Raw genomic sequence first — 21,482 nt, forward strand, 5'->3', positions numbered from 1 at the left:
CTGCTTCCCTCTCCCCCATTCCCTCTGCTTGTGTGTGCCCTCTCTCTCTTTCTCTCTCTGTCAAATAAATAAATAAAATCTTAAAAATAAAAAAAGTCAAGTGCCCCAACTAAACACTTAATGGCATCTTTAGCAAACTGCAATGTAATTGTCTATCTATTGGCTGATATTCCCCCACTAGAATATGAGCCTTTATAAGATAGAAAAGATCATGCAACACTGTACATCAGTTGACTATCATAGACTTAACCCACATAGATTCTAAATAAATACTCACTAAATGAGTGAATAAATTATGACTAGCCATCTGGTCTGGAAATCCTTTCAAAAACAAACAAACAAACAAACAAACAAACCCACAACTAATTCTTTTTGACAATCTCAGATTCCTAAAGCTATCTCCAGGTAGGTTAAGCCAAGAAAGCAGACCAAATCAGCCTGTCTCAATCCAGAGTCAGTAACCTAGAGTTTTGAGGGACAGAAAGTAACTGATAGCAGCAATTCATTGTCAACCTTTTTCAAATCTTGAGCAAATATTTGACTTGTTATGACACTCACAAATAAATAACTACATTGAGCAAGTGTCATATGTACTGTTTTCCTCCTACTGATTCTTCTACAAAGCTCATTCCAAGGAAAGCCCCACCAAAGCAAGTTTCTATTGCCTAAGTCCCTGACCAACACAATAATTGAGAGTATATGGGTATACCAAATATAGGAGAAGGGATCAAAGCCATTTGGTTGGCACTTTACAGATGCATGACTTATGAAAACATTCTTCCTACAGTCACAATGAACTCCTGGTAGAGCAGAAAAAAATGCCATAAGCTGAACATCATAGAAATATAGAGCAAGTCCTTGACAAAATCATGGTGAGGAGCCAGCAAGCATAACCACACCCAAGAATCATGACATTAAAATAGCGTAAGCACACTCCAGAGCTTTCTGATTTATTGTTTTGTTTTTAGTATTTTCTCTTGTTTTAAAGAATTGTTTTATTCTTTTTTTAATATATTTTATTTTTTCAGCTTTATTGAGATATGATTGACAGAATTGTAAGACATTTAATGTGTATACCATGGTGGCTTGATATATGTATACATTATGAAAGATTTCCCACCATCTAGTTAATTAACACATCCATATATATTTATCCTTTGTGGGGCTGAGAATATTTAAGTTCTACTCTTTTAGAAAATTTCTGTTATGTAATACAGTATTATCTGCATAAGTCACCATGTTTTACATTAGATCTTTAAATCTTATTCATCTTATAGCTCAAAGTTGTACCTTTATACCAACTTCACTTATTTCCCCCACCACCATATCTGGCAACCACTTTTTTACTCTGTCTGTGAGTTTGACTTTTTTCCAGATAATGCATGTCGGTGATACCATGCAGCATTCGCTGCCCACCCTGGCTTGTTTCACTTAGTATAATGCCCTCAGTACCCACCCATGTTTTTGCAAATGGCAGAATTTCCTTCTTTCTGGTGACTGAAAAATGAATATAGCATGTCTTTTCTATCCATTCATCTGTTAAAAGACAGTTAGATGGTTTCCAAATCTTGGCTATTGTAAAGTTTTAATAAATCTTGATTTCAGTAGTTAACCAAGTCAGTAGATACATACTAACTGCTAAGCTAGAAAAAATATGATAAACATTTTTATATTCAAAAATCTAATATGTTGACCTGTTAATTGTGATAGTTGTTCCCAAACCAAAACTGCAAAATTGCCAACATCATGGTGAAACAAAATAATGGCATTTATGTCACAGAATATCTGAATCTAATATCTTTGACTACCTTAGATCACCAAGAATGTGACCTTGTATAGTCTTTTGATCTCTAGGGCTATTAAGCCATAATTTCTTCATATTTTACTGAAACAAATACATAATACTATTAGTTACTCTGTAATCCTGGAAACAAATCTAATAAAAGATCCATGCAAATCCACTTTTTAGACACTGCTTCAGTGCTTTTCTCATGAGACTTTCTCAATCACTATAATCATGACTCATTGGCCGATTGTCACAGAACAATTAAATTCTTGTCAAACATTCAGTATAAGAATATGCTTGCACAAATCTTTATTCTTGTGTACATTCAGTAGATTTTCACTTAAAATCTTAAAATGTATGTGTGTGTTCAAGATTGGGTGGAAGCAGCACTGTACTCCAAACAAAATGTGTAAAACTTGATACCACACATTTTAACAGACATCATCTGTCTCTTCCCTTGGCATCCCAGTTGAATTTGTCCATACAAGCTGGATTTTCTCCCAAGAACCAAGAAACAAGCTGATGTAATGTTCATTTTCAATTCAGACTTGGCATTGGAAAGACAACAAAGTAAAAGCCAGTTTCTTCCAAAGACTAATAAAAATGTGAGTTGTGCCAAATGCCCCTAAAATATACTGGGCAGCCCATGAACATTGTCATTTAGTACTGTAAACACAGGGCAGATTTTCACCCCTGCTCCTCAGTAAAACTCTGCATTTACATAAAGTGTATTCCCCATGAAACCCACAAGTTCCCACTACATGCAGAATAGCCCACCCAAGCCATTGTTATGCCTACTTTTCCTGGTCCATAAATGAGGATAGAGACACTCTAAAGTTCAGAGTTTAAACCATCATGGTACAGGGATGCTTTTGTAAATTGATCAAGTTCTGCCTTGTTTCCTCAGGCAAGTTACTGGTTATGCCCTAGTGTGTTTCCATCTCATTTACTTTTCGTGACTTTCCCACCTCCAACTATGTTTAAATAAAAGCTGTTAGATGGAAGCCTTGACATGATACTTTTGAGGGAAGACATGCCTTGAAATCAAAATTTTAAGAATTTGAGGAAAAATGGATTTGGGGGTAGACCTTAACCAATTCCTTGGTATTTGTACAATCAGAGATTTAGAAATAATGTTTTAGAGCTCAAAGTCACAAAAGTAAAATAATTGGCAGTTACACCATTGAAATCACTGCTATATCAATATGGAATGTATTGTGTTATAAACCTCATGATACTATTATTCTCTCTGAAAGCAAATGTAATGGCTGTTTAAGTTCTCCTATTTAATTCAAATTTATGTACATGGAATTTCCCTGGCAAAGCATGATAGGCAAGCACCACAACATGAGCCACCAAGAGAGTCACTGGTATTACTTGAAATTAGTCTAATTCTGGCTGGTGTTTCTTATTATCTCCAGAAAAATGTTGCAAGTGAAAGGAAGATATTAAGCAACTGTCACATTCTGTATCCATTAAAAAAATTATGTTTCTGACTTTAACTCAATACTATTGCTAAATCATGTATTTTCCACAAAAATGGAAAATAATAAATGTTGTATTACTTCACAGTTTATTAGACAATATTTGAGGTTGATAGATAACTTGAAATCTGGGGATGGTTGTGGGGTGGAATAAAGTCCTACAAAAAAAAAAAAAAAGAGACACACAAACATATTGTTTTTATTAAAAATGAACACATAAGACATATTTAAAACAATAAATGAGAGCAAACCATAAAGAACACAAACATCAAAATTTAGTTGCTAGACAATAAAATATTCCTAAAGGTTTAAGTGATAGAGAGTCTTAAAATCAGCGTTCCTGGATGGTTCAGTCCATTAAGCATCTGCTTTCAGCTCAGGTCATGATCCCAGAGTCCTGGGATGGAGTCCCATGTCAGACTCCCTGCTCAGCAGGGGTTCTGCTTCTCCCTCTGCCCTTCACCCTGGTGTGCTCTTTCTCACTCTCTCTTTCTCTCAAATAAATAAATAAAATACTAAAAAAATCAATTGGATGTTGAATGCAAAAATACTAGTATATCAGACTTCCAACAAAAATAAGAAAACCATTCAATTTTTTAAATTATTGTTTAAAAATAAGATTTCTACTGAGTCAAATTCAGGGTGATCATCTTCCCAAACATGCAGAAAGAAGACTGACTTGACCCCAAAACCTTGACTTATATGAAGAACTTCCCTACAAACTCTCCTAACAACATTGTCTTGAGGTGTTTGGACACATTCTTGACTTCTCTATATATGCCTTTTACCTAGAGAAATGTGCAAGATGGTTAACTTAAATTGTAATAATAAAACAATATATTTCCCTGGAGTGTGAACACTTCCAGACACAGACCTTACATACACTACCTCATTTAATCTGTAGAATACTTTTCTAGTAGGTTTTATTTATCCCTACTTTCCTAGTGAAAAATCAAACAAACAAACCAAGTTTAATATTTTTTTTCCCAAAGCCACAGAGCTAGGAAGAGCTGAAGGCAGATGCTTAACCAACTAAACCACCCAGGTATCCCATATATCACTACTTTCAATAAAAATGTTTATCTTAATGTGTCTATAATATAAAATTATAAGAAGAAAATTTAAGTATTTTAGAATGATGTACTTATAAGACATATATCAGGCTGTATGAGTAATCATGTATGTCATTGTGCATAGTGCATATTTATATTATAATTTAAGAATAGCCAACCTCAAATATAAGAAAAATATTCTATGATTACTTTTAATTTTCTCTCAATTGAGACAACACAAAGTAAGTCATTATAAGATAAGGTGGGGATACACACACAACATAATTATTCAACCATCAAAAAACAATGATTTAAAAGAACACATAAGGGCACCTGGGTGGCTCAGTGGGTTGAAGCCTCTGCCTTTGGCTCAGGTCATAATCCCGGGGACCTGGGATCGAGGCCCGCATCGGCCTCTCTGCTCAGCTGGGAGCCTGCTTCCTCCTCTCTCTCTGCCTGCTTCTCTGCCTACTTGTGATCTCTGTCTGTTAAATAAATAAATAAAAATCTTTAAAATAAATAAATAAATAAAAGAACACATAAAATGGATTAAGTGTTCACACTTGTATAATATTCTATAAAAAGCCCAGCCATAGACACAGCTCAGGGTCAGATTTAAAGCTTGGTTTCAAGTCAAATTCTGTTTCATGAGGACAAGCAATTAGAGCAGACAGTGAGAATACCCTTACCACATCTCCCCATTTCCCACCATTCTGAAGTATCCTCAGAACTTCTTATTGCAAGAGCTTATTTCTCTCTAAGGAATTTTTCTAGCGTACATGGCCAATGTTGCAGACCATGTCAAAAATGTTGAAACATGGACATCTCCAGGTGTAACCTCAGTCCATGTCAGGTGGGAAAAGACACTATACAGCTTCCTCACTGGGTAGGAAGCACATGTCTGAAGTGTTGAGTTCCAGAGCTGCCTGGGTGGTTCAGTGGGTTAAGCCTCTGCCTTCCGCTCAGGTCATGGTCCCAGGGTCCTGGGATTGAGCCCCGCATCAGGCTCTCTGCTCAGCAGGGAGCCTGCGTCCCTTCCTCTCTCTCTGCCTGCTTCTCGGCCTACTTGTGACCTCTGTCTGTCAAATAAATAAATAAAATCTTAAAAAAATAAACAAATAAATTTGAAGTGTTGAGTTTTAGTTATCCAAAGCAGTAATCTGCTAATTAACCTACCCTGTATTGGTCTCATTTCTCATTCTCCTATCAAAACTTTCTGGGATCTTCTAGAAAACTATTTGCATTAAATTCCTTTTCGCAGGTCTATTTCTGGAGGGAACCTACCTGAGACGCCAGCATTTAAAAATGCTTTATAAAAATAAAAAATAAAAAAAAAAAAAAATAAAAATAAAAAAAAAAAAAAAGAAAACATAAAAATGCTTTATAGTCGACAAACCAGTTTTGCCTACACTTCTAATTTGAACCTTACAAAGCCTTAGAAGTAGAAGCAGAGGACAGCATATCACAGATGGGTTCCAGAAAATTTGTCACTTACTTACAACCCTTTCTGCTACTTTTTCTGGCAAGTGCAGACTGTCTACTAAGATCAACACACTACTTTTTTTTTGCAAATTGCTTTTATGAGGTTCTATTTGTTCCTGGCAAGAGACATCTTTGCTTGGGTCCAGTTACACCCTCCATTACTAAAGTAATATATTGAGCAAAGACAAAGTTTGAGTCTTCCTTTCCTTGATTTTTAAAAATGTTTGTCTCTGCATGGGAGAGAAACCAAATGACAAAGATGTCCATTTGAATATCCAAAATGTAGCCTGCTTACAAGTCACAAGTAGAATGGGATATTTTAGGACAAACACCTTTGAATCCATGGTAAGGTCACAATGGCAAGATGAAGAAGAGGTTTACTTCTTTCTTTCTTTTTTTTTTTTTTTAAATTTTATTTATTTATTTCACAAACAGATCACAAATATGCAGAGAGGCAGTCAGAGAGAGAGCGGGAGGCAGGCTCCTTGCTGAGCAGAAAGCCCAATGCAGGGCTTGATCCCAGGACCCTGGGATAATGACCTGAGCTGAAGGCACCCCTACCTCTTTCTTATATTAGTCAATTTTTGAATATCCCATTGCAATTATACAAAAGATGCTTTTGCCCTGCTTTTATGTATGAACTCAACAAAATTTCCTTATTCTGTTGCCAAGTAAATCTATATATTCCTTTAATTATTTCATGGTCCTTCAAAGTCAAGAATACTTGTAATTTGTGCTAGGACACTCTTTTAAGTAACTGCAACTCTTTATCTGCAGTTATCAGATTTTTCATGTACACAAGATTTATGCATGCTTCTCAGTGAGGATAATATTAATTTTATTACAAATAGTATAAGTATTATAAGAATACATTTTTCTTTGGATATTTTATTTTAAAAATATCCCCTTCTTCCATTTATATCTATTGTTTCATCTCTGGTTTGCTAGCCATAAAAGTAATAGAAAAGGAAAAAGTAGGCCTCCAGGAAGGAGGCTTTTATTGCTGAGAAATTATTCTACAATTACCATCTCATATCCTAAAATCTCAGAATATGCAAAATGCAGAAAGTTTAAGAGAGAAAAACAAAAACAGCAGAAAACTACACTAGCATTAAATATAGTAGTCTTCCAGCAGTTCTGTCTGTCTTTTTAAATCATTTAGTATAAAGCTGAATTCATTGAATAGATCCATAAAACTTTTATTCCCCTTATGAATTTATGCTATATGATTTTATAATATCTTTTCTTCTCTTTTATAAACAGATGAAACACATAAAAAGATATTCATCACACTCATATGCTATTGCTAATTTTATGACAATGTAATATTTGGTATATATAATTTCTAATTCACAAGAATGTGTTAAGGACCACCTATGTTCAATCAAATATAATACTGCCTTTTCTGACAGGAAAACAGGAATAAAATTTTACAGTTCCTCCACTCTGGTAATGCTCCCTGCCAAGGAAACTTTCCAATTATAGAATCATCCTAAGAGGTCCTTAAAATCCTTATGGGAATTAATTAACTCAAAAGAGTGACTCAATTTCAATCCTCAGAACCTAAGTCAACCCTCATGACCTAATCACCTTCCAAAGGGATCGTCTCCTAATACTATCATATTGAGGGTTAGGATTTCAATGTATGAAGTTTGAAGAGGCACAGACATATAGGCCATAGCAATAATGTACGATATAGGAATAAAAGTCCTTATTAACCCCTAAGTAATCAGATTAACCGGATTGAAAAATAAAAGGAAGAAATTTGAGCTAATGAACAAATACAAGAAATCCCACATCTTGCCCTATGAGATATTCTAACATGGACTAAAAACTAAATAAGCAAATAAATTAAAACACAAAAAAACAAAAACAAAAACAAAACCTGAGTCTTAGCTGTTCATACTTCTGGATGAAAACAGAAACTGACAGGTTGTAGGGACTGAGTAATGCTTTCTTCTTTTCCAAAAACTTTTTTTGCACATGTAATCTCTCACCCTATGACTACCCAACTTCAAAGAAAAAGAAAGTTTATGTGGTACCCATTTTTAGGGTACATTCTGTATACTGTATAAAATGCACTAAAAATGCTCCAAATTTTGGTCTCTAAACTTTGTACTACCCTCTCCTAAATAAACTCTCCATTTGGTATGCTTCCTGACTTCAGTACATCTTGAGCTTTTTCCTCCAAACATAAGTGTATACCAAAACTCCATGCTTTGAATGCTCTGCAATTAACATCAAAACTCTGATCACTTCCATGTCCTAGCTCAAATCACACATCCTCCATGAATCTATCCTGCCATGTGGGCTAGGACTGACATCTCCTTCCTTATCTAACACAGTCATTCAACACTTAATAAATATCACCTGATATTACTGGTTATTTTGTGGACTTTGCTGCTATAAATATTGGGATACATTTGACCCTTCTTTTCACTACATCTGTATCTTTGGGGTAAATACCTAGCAGTGCAACTGCTACTACTATAATTGCTGGATCATAGGGTAGCTCTATTTTTAACTTTTTGAGGAATCTCCACACTGTTTTCCAAAATGGTTGTACCAACTTGCATTCCCACCACAGTGTGAGAGGGTTCCCCATTCTCCACATCCTCTCCAATGTTTGTTGCTTCTTGCCTTGTTAATTATTGTCATTCTAACTAGTGTAAGGTAGTACCTCAATGTGGTTTTGTTTTGAATTTCCCTGATGGCTAATGATGATGAACATTTTTTCATGTGTGTGCTAACCATTTGTATGTCTTCATTGGAGAATTATCTGTTCATGTCTTCTGCCCATTTTTTGACTTGATTATCTGTTTTTTGGGTGTTGAGTTTGAGAAGTTCTTTATAGGTATTAGATGTAAGCCCTTTGTCTGTATTGTCATTTGTGAATATCTTCTCCAATTGACTGTTTCCTTTGCTGTGCAGAGCCAAGAAGCCCTTCAACAGACAAATGGATAAAGAAGATGTGGTCCATATATACATTGGGATATTACTCAGCCATTAGAAAGGATGAATACCCAACTTTTGTATCAACATGGATGGCACTGGATAAGATGATGTTAAATGAAAGTCAATTATCATATGGTTTCACTTACTTTTGGTACATAAGAAATAGCATGGAGGACATTAGGAGAAGGAAAGGAAAAGTAAAGTGGGGGGAATCAGAAGGGGAGATGAACCATGAGAGACTGGATTCTGAGACACAAATTGAGGGTTTTAGAGGGGAGGTGCATGGGGGAATGGGTGGACCTGGTGGTGGGTATTAAGGAGGACATGCATTGCATGGAGCACTGGGTGTTATATGTAAACAATGAATCTTGGAACACTACATCAAAAATTAATGATGTATTGTATGGTGACTAACATAACACATAAAAAATCAATTAAAATAAGAAGAAGGAACATGTTGTATTTAGAATCAAATTATTTTAAGTGTGGAAATGATTTATAGATTAAGTCAATTCTCTCATTATACAGATGAATAGAGAGATGAAACTACTGATCTAAATTAATAATTGAGAAAGTCAGAATTAGACTCAGTATTTCATCTTCAGTTCAATAAACTCCCCAAAATACCTTGCATTTTTAAAACTTAAATGAAAAATTTTAAGCATTGATTCTATTTGATTTTTTTTAAAAAATTACTAAACTGTTATATTTACATAACTGTAAAATTAATTCAAAAGTCACATTTATTTTTTTAATTTGTCAAAATTATATAATAGATTTAAATGTTCAACCAAGTTTGTTTAGCTTGATAATAAAATGTGCTTTCACTTAATAAGTGAGAGCAACAAGAAAGGATGGGTCCAAGAGTGATGAGAAAGAGATCTCCTGGGAATCAAATTTTGCTGTAAATATTCTACAATTTAGAGATAATCTACAGAGAGGTTTGGGAATTATCCATTCTTTAAGAAGTCCCACTGTCTTCTCATCTTCTTAAAAACAGGAAACTTGGATTCACAGACGAGTGGTGCAGAAACACTGGTTTGGTTCTTGTGAGGAAGGTTTTCATCTGTTGGACTGGAATGCCCCACTATTTCTAGGAACTATGTTTGGAACAAAACACTTCCTTGTGATACATCTAAAATTAGTCATTCTTTTTAGATGAAGGGAAAATTTTGCAATGGTTTTTCCCATTCAGATGATGACTCCCCTGGCAGAGAAGGTTAAGATCCTGTGAGTGGGTTCAATTATACGCCAACTCATGGTGCCAAATCACAGCGTCTCTGCCTAAAATTTATGTTTGGCTATATCCCCTTGAGCAAATGGTTCATGGATTGAGAAAACCAATATATTTCTATTGAAGAACTTCCCAGGTCCCCTTCTCTCTCTCTCTCTCTCTTTTTTGGATGGGGGGGTTCAATTTCCATTTGGAATCTAAACAAAGTTCTTTCATTTTACCTTCTTCCAAAGAAAATTCTCTTCGCTGTTGGCATCATGAAAACATCCATCCTCAGAACATTATTAGCACCCACATATATGTAATTCTTTTCAAGACTAAATAGGCCTCTCTTAGTCCAATCTTGTTTTCAGCTGATTTCTTTAATATTATCACATAGAACTGCTTGATTCTCACAAGAACTGTTGTCCATTGTACCTCTGATATCTTTTATGCCAACTTCTATTTTCTGTAAGCAGCAATGTTTGCTCAACAATTTATATTGACATTATAGATGATGCTTAATAAGCAGACAATGGCTCATACAGAAAAGCACTCCAGCAACATCTGGCCAGAATTTTTGTCCAATTAAATGACAGCCTATGAAATAATGATCCAGTTGTGGTTAAAAAAAAATTCCAAAGTATCCAAAGAGTTACATGCTATGAGGACACAAAGCTATGAAACTAGTTGTAACATTCTGGCTAGAGAAAGAATATTTTGAGTGGCCAAATAAGAGAATCAACTTTTTTATTTACTCTGATTATGCAGCTTTCATGATGCATTTCAGACTCTACCACATCAAAAATACTACCCTAACAGCTTATACATGTTTTTTTTTTTTTTTCTGGTGTTTCATTTATAACAGTAGCTTTCTCTATGTCAGCATGGGAATATTCTGAATAAGACTTCAAGTCTAAATAGGACAGCTGTGGCAGTTAGACTCAATGGATTTTAAAGTTCTTTGCAATCTTAAACACCATGGTTCCATTGAACATGTTTTACATGGCATCCAGCAGAGTGTCTTTCACATATTTAGGTCAAGTGATAAATGCTTTCCAGTAATAACAGATAAACAAATTCAAGTGCTTATATCTATAGATTGCTTTGGGTAATAGACATTTTAAAAACATTTCTTCTTCCAATCAATGAGCATGGAATGTCTTTCTATTTCCTTGTGTCTTCAATTTATTTTCATTTTTATTTATTTGAGAAAGAGAGAGCATGAGCAGGGGAGCAGCAGGCAGACAGAGAGAGAGAAGCAGGGAGTCAGATGCAAGACTTCTGAGATCATGACCTGAGCTGAAGGCAGACACTTAGCTGACTGAGCCATGAGGTACCCCTTTAATTTCTTCATAAATGTTTTATAGTTTTCAGAGTACAGGTCTTTCACCTCTGTAGTTAGGCTTATTCCTGTGTATCTTATTATTTTTGGTGCAATTATAAATGAGATTGTTTTCCTAATTTCTCCTTCTGCTGCTTCATTAGTGTATAGAAAAGCAAAAGATTTCTGTGTATTAATTTTGTATCTTGTGACTTACTGTTTCATGGTGGAAGTTTTTGGGTTTTCTACATGTACTATCATGTCAACTGCAAATAGTGGAAGTTTTACTTCTTCCTTATGGATTTGGTTGCCTTTGTTTCTTTTTGTTGTCTGATTGCTGTGGTTAGGACTCCCAGTACTACGTTAAGTGAAATAAGTCAGAGAAAGACAAATACCATATTATTTCACTCATAGGTGGAATTTAAGGAACAAAATAAATGAGCAAAGGAAAAGAAGAGAGAGAGAGAAACCAAGAAACAGACACTTAGCTATAGAGAAAAAAACTGATGGTTTTCAGAGGGGAGGTGGGGTGAGGAGATGAGTGAAATAGGTGGTGGGGATTAAAGAGGGCACTTGTCATGATGAGCACTGGGTGATTTATGGAATAGTTGAATCACTATATTGTATATGTGAAACTAATATAACATTGTATGTTAACTATGCTGGAATTCAAATAAATAAATAAATAAATATCCAAAGGAATGTTGGCTCACAAGTTCTCTTATTCAAACACTGAAAATTCATAGGCTTAGAACATAGTAATCTTATAAATATTAAAACTTCACTGGTTCCATTGACAAATATCATAATTAAAAAATACAACATTGCAATGTGATGAAAAGTTGTACAGTACTCACTTTGTTATTTTCTATACAAACCTTATGGGAAAGTGCACGTGACTTAAAATGGGCATGCCTCACCCAAATGTGTCCACCTCATGCACTTGTAAAACCTCCCTCTATGATTTTGTTTCTGTCTAGAACCAGAATATGGTCCTCTTTGCCAAGAAGCTTGTAAAGAAAAAAATTTAAGAGAGTGCTCCACTCCATACGGTAAGAAATCATTTTCGGTTTTTATATGTATAAATAGATTAATAATTGTTTTCAGGTTTTTCTTGTTTTTACAATTGCTTAAGCATGGGTTTTGCTGTCTGCACATCTTTAAGAAGTCATCTTTTATACTACACAAACAATATGGTTTTTTTTTACCTTCTGTAGCTGCCAGCAAGTCTAATCATAATACAGGAGGACTGACAAAAAAGGAGGCCCCTTTGTGTTCTGGTTTCAGCAAGAACCAACATTGCACATAATCTCAAGAGCTGAACTAAAATTTAGTGGGATGGAAGCTCTAAAAATTTCTTATAGGGAGGACTTGGCAGTGAAAAGGTTTTTGGAAGTGGAGGCTAATTGATTTGTCTCAAACCTGCATTGAAGAGCAAGCATGCTTGATTTCACTTAGATTACTTAAATTGTTAAGTTTATTAGGGGTGACTTGGAGTTGCTCATGGAGATTGATGGTGGGGTGCAACCTCCACTCCCCCAAGGGCTACACCTTGGCAATGCCACCCCTAAAGCTCTCAGAACTACAGCTAGTCAAATATGTGTTTATTTAATAAATGAGAGACAGGTCAAGTCTGTTGCCCACCCACATTGTTCTGCAATTTCATATTTCCTTATGCAATGACTTGGAGGTTCAAGCTGGATCCTGCCCTGGCTCTGATGCCAGACAATAATACTTCCTGTTCAAACCTCATACCAAGTCCACAGCAGAGTCGTTTGGCTGAACAGTTAACACATGTGATGGAGCAAGAGTGATTCTGTATTTTGTTTTGATAGATGATCGCTTTCTATTACCCTATCTCTTTAGTGAGTCATCTTTTAGAAGATCATTTCCTTCTAATACCATTCTTCTAATGATATCTTAGTCTCATGGATGTAAATCATATATGGTGAAATTCTTTGCCTGAACATTTATGAAGCTAAGCTTGTGGCCATTTTCTGCTTGCTTCTCATGGGCCTAGTTTTCTCTGTAAATATATTTTTATTTGAACTCAATCACACTACAATCTACTTCTCCATCATGGAAAAGAGTTAGTCTGCTGTGAACTGCAACTTGTTTTGATAGCTGGTAACTTTGAACTAAAGGGACATTACTGTTATCAAAACAGCAACTAGCTTTTCTTGGAAGTAAAGACTGACATGGTCTTTTTTTTTCCCAGTTTTTCTGACTGAGGTCGTATCCCTTGACTACAGACATATTCTCTGTGCTTTACTGAAGCCTTCTGTGTTTTAAATCTCACAAGCCAACTATAGAAAGACCAGAATTTCAGTCACAGTCCTCAAAAGGGGAGAGTCTGGGGCATTGGAAGGCCATAAATTCAACCATGGTTGTGATAATTGAAAACAATCTTAATTCCTAATCTTGGAATGAAAATATCTGAATTTCAGACCCAGTACAATTTTTGAGATTCTCTATATTTTAGATAGGGTAGAGAGATATACACATATACTTTCAACTTGAGCCATATGGAACAACATTGGTTTTTTGTTTGTTTTGTTTGTTTGTTTGTTTGTTTTAATTTTACTAGGGGAAAAAAGTCTGCAAAAGCATTTTAACTGAGAAATTTAGCAAACATAAAAAGTCAATTAAATTTTTCCTATGAAGATTCTGGCAAATCCATATTCTAGATTTTCCTGTAATATTCTCAAAATTAGAAATCAAAATCGGGTGAGACATTAACAGTAGTCAATCAAACTCTGGAGCAAAAGTGGCCCCATTGATCCTGACATCTTCCCCTTTAAAAAACAATATATATATGTATACATACATATATATATTTATATATATATCCAGAATGGAATTGCTATACCATTGCTGCCAGTGCACTTGTTTTAGTAGTGATAGGTCCCTATGCTTTAGAGCACAGTGATATTATCTACTGTCAACTCTTGGCTAAATTAACAACCTAATCATCTTGCTGTACTTATCCTCACCTATTGAAAGAGGATTTGTGAGGGTCACATGTTAAACATGGCATATTGACACAATGTATTCATCCTCTATTCTTCCTGGAGTCATTCCAAAAATTGCATTAAAGAAAAAAAAAAGTGTATCAAATCAAAGGACAAAGCATATAGGAGACTTCAGTGGATGAAACATTTCCACCAAGTTTCAGATGAAAAGTATAGTTGAGGGGTTGAGGGCTGAGTGAGGATGCTATAACTGAAAGCACAGTTATCTGCACTTTGGAGTATCTGAGAGAGTTAAGTTTATTCAGTCTAAAGAAATCTCAAGAGGCCTGTAGGCACCAGATTTGGTAGAAGGAGAAGGGTTTAGGCCCAAGGTTGAGAACAAGAGGAACAGAAGTTTATAAAACAAAACAAAACAAAACAAATATTATCCATTTAGCCAGATAACTTCCATCCTCCTCACAATCCCCAGGAGACCAAAGTTTTATTCTCTGTGGACTGTTCCTGGAAAGGCTCCATGTATGCTTCGTACATCAGAGGACTTCAGTGAGGTAAGAAGCATATTGCACATCCCTGAGTCACTTCCTCAAGATGCATTGTCCCCGGGGTAACACCAAGCATTGGTCATATGCCAATGCTCTCATTACCAAGAACTAAAGAGAAAATATTTGTCTCTATAAGGCTTTCTTAGTGGATAAAAGGACCCTGCTTTCCACTAAGTCCCACATACCGGGGATTCCTGCAAACAAAAAAAGGTTTGATATAACAAATAGGAAAAAAAAAAAAAAAGGCATAACCAAATACCTATTTCTTGGTTGCCCATTATACATATGTTTCCTTCTTCCTATTCTTACCTTCCCCTCAAGAGGAGTTACCACTCTATTAATTTAAATGCCCATTCACAAGCCCAAATGCATCTATTCCTCCTTAAAAGGAGGCAGCCCATAATCTGATGACTTATTGAATTATTCCAAGTGCAGGATTTCTAATTGCCTTAAGCAGGCAGCACTTACTGGAGCTTATTATCCCATTGGAAAATCATTTTCATATTCCTATGGAAGCTGAAACCTTGGTCATCTTGAATGTATAAAGTTATTTTAGTCTTCCATCAACTTTTAAAAGAAGTGTAATAGTACAGAAAGAACCCCCAGAGATGACATGGTTTTCATCCACATGTCTCCCAGAGTCTGCAGGATAGGAGAAATTCTATTCACCCTTGATGAACATATAAGGATCTTTCTACTCCATTGACCTCAGGAAGTTCATTTCAGTTGCGGAGCCCCCTTTCAAATCTGAAATATTACAGTGCTTTCCATTGAGGTCAGCAACTCTTCACCAATATATTTATGAAGACCTTGATGAAGATAACATCTTCTGAATTCTTTTACCAAACATGATTAGGATGGGTGAGTAGATCACAAATAACATAATTCTAAAAATAAATATATACATAAATAAATAATAAATAACTTAATTCCAGCAATTCTATCACTCAGAATCTTTGAATCCTTCCTCACACATTATGCCAGGGAATTTTGTCCATCTCAAATTTATTGATCATAAGCCACTTTTTAATCCAGGTCTTAGCCATTCAGCCAAGAAAACACCTTTATTGACTTGTTTGTTGAATTCAACCTGATCTAACCGTCTTCCTTTCTTGTTATCTCAGAATATCTTTCCATACATCTTTTCAAAATTAAAAAAAAAAAAAAAAAAGTTTTCCAGGTCTTCCAAATCCTTTGGGATTAAAATCTTCTCTTAGTTTAACTTTGAATCTGGCCTCCATTTATATTACCTTCCCCAATCATGCATTAAGTTTGCAGATGTTGAGGTGTAGAGAAGACTTTAGAAGAAATGACTTCTCTTGCCCAGAAAAAAAAAAAAAAAAAAAACAATAACTTTATTATCTTCCATACAAGGGTGAGATAATCTTACCAGATGGCTATAGCTGTAAGTAAGAGTTAGGGTTCAGGGTATATCAAGGCATTCGGATTCTCCCACATCATTCAATATACTCTATTCATATTTTTTATCCCTTCTCAATCTAAATTCACTTTCATAGGGAGACCTGATATTATTGTGAACACAAATGAATGCATTTAACAATCTGCATTTTCAAATTTTGTTTTGATTTTCAACACTGCAGCTATAAAAGAAGATAAATTCTTAATGGTGATAGAAAGTTCCCAGTTTTAAGAACTTAACTACGCTTTAGTTCATAACTTGAGTCAAGAATTTTGATCTTTGACTTATTCCTTCTCTTTTTTTTTAATTAAATTTTTTTAAATTTTTTTTACATTTTTTATTTTTTATAAACATGTATTTTTATCCCCAGTTGTACAGGTCTGTGAATCGCCAGGTTTACATATACTTCACAGCACTCACCATAGCACATACCCTCCCCAATGTCTATAACCCCACCCTCCTCTTCCAGCCCCCCTCACCCAAGCAATCCTCAGTTTGTTTTGTGAGATTAAGAGTCACTTATAGTTTGTCTCCCTCCCAATCCCATCTTGTTTCATTTATTCTTTTCCTACCCTATTTCTTCTCTATCTTAACTCATTTCCATTAGAAGTAAACACCCTTCCCCACACCCTTGAAATTGCATGATCTTAATTCTGTTCTATTATTACATTAAAGTGATAATCTCAGAAACATGCCTTTAGTGGATACTGCATTAATGGTAACCACAGGTGGAAACTGGTTGTTTTACCATTGCATGTCAATAGTTTACCAGATAATGATTGGACAGTAACTGAATTTTTCATTGCCTTCAACACCAGTTTAATCAGAGATAAGATTGTCTTTGCCCTAAGGCTTTGAGGCTAATGACACACTTACTGGTATGTTTTACTGGTATAGAAAGTACTGGTAGTAATTTCTATACAAGTTAGATCCTTGATTATAAAAGATTGAAACTAATTTTGGCTAATTGGTGGTTCCAAAATCAAACGAATTGATAGGTTATTAGTACTTCAGATAGGTTATTCAGTACTTCAGGAATGCTAGAGTATCAGGAGCAGGAAATGATAGGAAGCAAGAAAAAGTTCACAGGCAAGAAAAGAACCAAGAGGGGCACCTGGGTGGCTCAGTGGGTTAAAGCCCCTGCCTTTGGCTCAAGTCATGATCCCAGGGTCCTGGGACCGAGCCCCGCATCGGGCTCTCTGCTTGGCTGGGAGCCTACTTCCCTTCCTCTCTCTCTGCCTGTCTTTCTGCCTACTTGTGATCTCTCTCTGTCAAATCACTAAATAAAATCTTAAAAAAAAAAAAGAAAAAAGAAAAACTCTAACTCTAATCACAGTTATGTATAAATGCTTTTCCTAAACCAATCCTTTTCCTATAACCCTCTTTATTATTTCTATTGAGTAATTGACCAACAAATTTAAAAGTTGGTAAGTTGTATTTAGTACTAACAGACTACAGGTATCATTTTAAGTTTTAAATATTTTAAAAATTGAAAACATACCTAAAGATTCTAAATATTTGCTCATTTCTCATTTGACAAAACACCAAACTTTATTCCTTTCAGGCAATGGCTATTCTCACTATCCATGATGCATCCTGTCTTATTCTCCTGGGTAGTAGGTTTGTAGTAAATCCAGATTTACGGGAAAAGTGCCTATATACTGTATCTGCTTCTAATATCAGAGTAACAAATCATTCATTATATTTTGTTATATGTTTGTGTGTTTGTCTTTCTTCTCATCTAGAATATGAGTCCACCTGTGAAAGGACTACACAGTTATAACTATAGTTGGTGTATAGCAGATGATCAATATGTATTTGCTGAATTTGAATAACTAATAACCACTTTGCTTTGTAATTTGGTTGTCTAAATCACATCTCTAGAGAGAATGAATTGGATATAAATATAGTTCAGGAAAAAATTTGAAGAGAAATTCATTAAGATTTCATCAAGGATTGTGTACAGTTCAGAAAAGAGAATCTCCTGCCACAAGGTTGGTAAACTAAAAGTGTAGATTTCCCAAAGCTGCTCAGCAGGAACTTATTTGAAAACTGAAAATTCAGCCTTGATTTTGTAAAATAGGGCAGTGATTTCATTTTTCTGAGTTTGCTTTTCTCTTATGTCTGCAAGGGAAGTGGGGATTGAAATCATTTGTTATATCTTGTCATGTTACAAAAATTAATTTCACCTGTTTCTTGTTACTCTTTTAATGTGGCTTTTAGGAAATTTTAAATTACCTACATGGATTTCATTATATTTCTATCAGACAGTACTGCTCTAGAGAATTAAGCATGGTGTTTTGCATGTAATATGCAAAGTAGAGTATTTCCAAATATAGTACTACAAATGAAAGAGGGTTAGGTTGGATGCTTATTATCTTTAATTACATACATACTCAATGTCTGTAGCTGCATAAATTTCTGATAATCAAATTTTCCTGTAATAGATATTTTTTATGCATACCTATATGTATAATATACAGGCACAGATGCACATTTACAACACAACATATACTCACAATTTAAGCATTCCATCACCATCTATATATATGTAATAATACAATATGCTGCTAAACATTAGTTGTTCAGGCTCTAAAGAATATAGATATTATCTGCCACTTAACTGATCCTTGAAAGTTATTTTATTTCTTCAGATACACTTTAGTTGCCTCATCTGTAAGCTGGGAAAAATGATTTTACTTCATCGTATGGTTGTTAGAAGTAGTAAATGAAATCATTCTCAGCACAGCGGCTGGTAAGGGAATAAGAACTTAATGAATTTTAGCTGTCATTATTATAAGTAATCAAATACCAAGCATGATGTATTCTAGTATTGGACTCTATTGTTCTGATTATGGGCTGTTTCAAAACTGAAGCATATGGAGGATAAGCATTATATAAACTAAGACGTAGTATTTTACAATTTCTACTTAATTATGCACTTTTATCATCCTTATATGTGAGCTGGTTACAACAGGAAATAGGGCTATTTCAATTTCATTAAGAAAAACAAAACACCGGGACATGGAGTTACTCATAAATACAGCTTACCAATCTGTATTTCCTGATGATACATTCTATCCTTCTGCCACTATATGATCATGATTTTTTCAGAGATAAAATGTGTTCCCTCTCAACTTTGGAATACTTTCCTCTTTCAATACAAGGCTTTCTCATGTTTCCAAGATACATTTTAATTTCCAAGATAAAATTTAATTACTTCCGCTCTTAATTTTTTGGAAGTCTTAACATTTTCCTGGGGTCTTAAGACCTTGAATGAATTAGCAAAGAACTTAGGGGTGTTTATTTGGAATGTAGGCAGAAAGACATCTTATAAAAGCAAAGTTTCACTAAGGCAGAAATACTACTGGAACTTTAAATCCTCAGGCAGGCATGTAACAAATTAGCATTTGCTTAAAGAATAGAAATTATTTGCAACTTATTTTTTTTCTTTTTATTTGATGTAACTGGAAAAACAAACTCTGAGAAAATTACATAAAGGAAAAATGTTTTAAGAAATGACCCAAGAAAATGTAGCAAATAAATGCATAAATACAAATGGACTTAGTGTTGTGTTTCAGTGTATTTGATGTACAGATTTATGCCACAGTCCAAAAAGCTGTTCCATTTCTACCTCCTCAGGGAGGAGGTCAATGCCATTCCCTTCATTGTCAATGCCATTCCCTTCATTCCTGCGACTGACTCAATTTTAAAAGCTCATCATCTCTTCCTTGAACTATTCAATTCAAAACACTTTTGTCAAATGTGCAGTCTATTCTGATGGTCCCATGGGAGATACAGATAAGCGTAGATGGTTACTGAACCCAAAGAATTCACAGTCAATAAAGAGACACAGAGCCAACTAGTGGTGATGTAAGTCAGGTTGTGTTTAGGGCTACAATAAAGATATAATAAAGTGTTACAGAAGAATGGTAGAGGGAAATTGTTCTGCCTGGGGAGACTTGGGGAAATTGCTCACAAGTTTAAATCAGTCCTTAATTATTTTGAACTGGGGCTTAACTATTACAATAGTCTCCAAACTAGTTTCATTTGCCAGCATCTATCACCTGGCCAAGTTACCCCTTGCATTGCTCCCAGGAATCTTCCTAAAACTTCCTAAAACTAAAATCAATATATGCCACCTTATCTCCTGGAAAACTTTCTAGGGTTGTCTACAACCTCAATGGAAAAACTAAAAGGAGACTCCTCAGCATGGAATAGGATTTGCACCTAGCATCTTTGTCTCATCTAGAATTAAACATTTGCTGACAGCACCTAGCTGAGACATCACTGGGAGTCATCCCCCTCTGCAGGCAACTACCTCACCCACAGGTGTACTCTTCTATGGAGTTCCCAGCTGCCAATAACTGACTGATGACTAGACTATAAAGGACTGGCCCAACTACCTCAATTTAGTCCCGCTCTGCAGAGTTCTGGCATCAGCACTTCCGGCATCAGCACTTCCTGGAACGTTGGTTATGTCCTCCGTGACTGCTGCACAGGTCAGTTTCTCTTTACTTTTCTTCTTCTTCTTTTTTTTTTTTTTTTTTTCCAAAAGAACTACCCTGTAAATCTTTCACCTGCGACTTCACTGTTGCGGCACCTGTTTCTCCAGATAAACTGCAAGAAACTAAGTCATTACTAAGAACAAGTCATGGACGGCAGGCTCCAGAGTCAGCCGATTTGTAAATCCTTTCTAAATCCTCTTCAGAATTACCCTCTCTCATATACCTCGTGTGTCCTCTATTTCAGCACTCTTTGTACTGTTTGCAGTACCATGTGTTCATCTATTTGTCTTCCTTGTAGTCATGCACCATTTTCTATTTCCCTCTTTACCTACTAATACTTAAAACTGTATGTGGTACACTTACTTTCTCAACAAAAGTTTAGGGATTTGATGAATAATTAGTTCACATGTTAAAGCATATCTGTGAAATGACTGGGAGTAAACTTTACACCAATTCCCCAGCACTTTGCCTTTAGCATTTCCTTCTGGATCTCTCTTCTCAGAGGTATCCGTTCTCTTCACTTTATTGTCTCCCATGTCAGTGTTTGCTTTCAAGGCAAAGCCTGAAGTTTTGTCATGGCATGCAAGACTTTTTCAGACCTGGAAAAAAAAAAAAAAGCGATTAGTAAATTCTTTTCCTGACTTAACACTCTAACCTCAAATTCAGCCACAAGAACTATTCGCCATGTGCTAAAGGTCTCGACATTTCTGTCCCCAAATTCCTCAATCTGGCTGCCTTCTTTTT

Source organism: Mustela lutreola, chromosome 3, assembly GCF_030435805.1.
Source record: "Mustela lutreola isolate mMusLut2 chromosome 3, mMusLut2.pri, whole genome shotgun sequence".
In the NCBI taxonomy this organism is placed as follows: Eukaryota; Metazoa; Chordata; class Mammalia; order Carnivora; family Mustelidae; genus Mustela; species Mustela lutreola.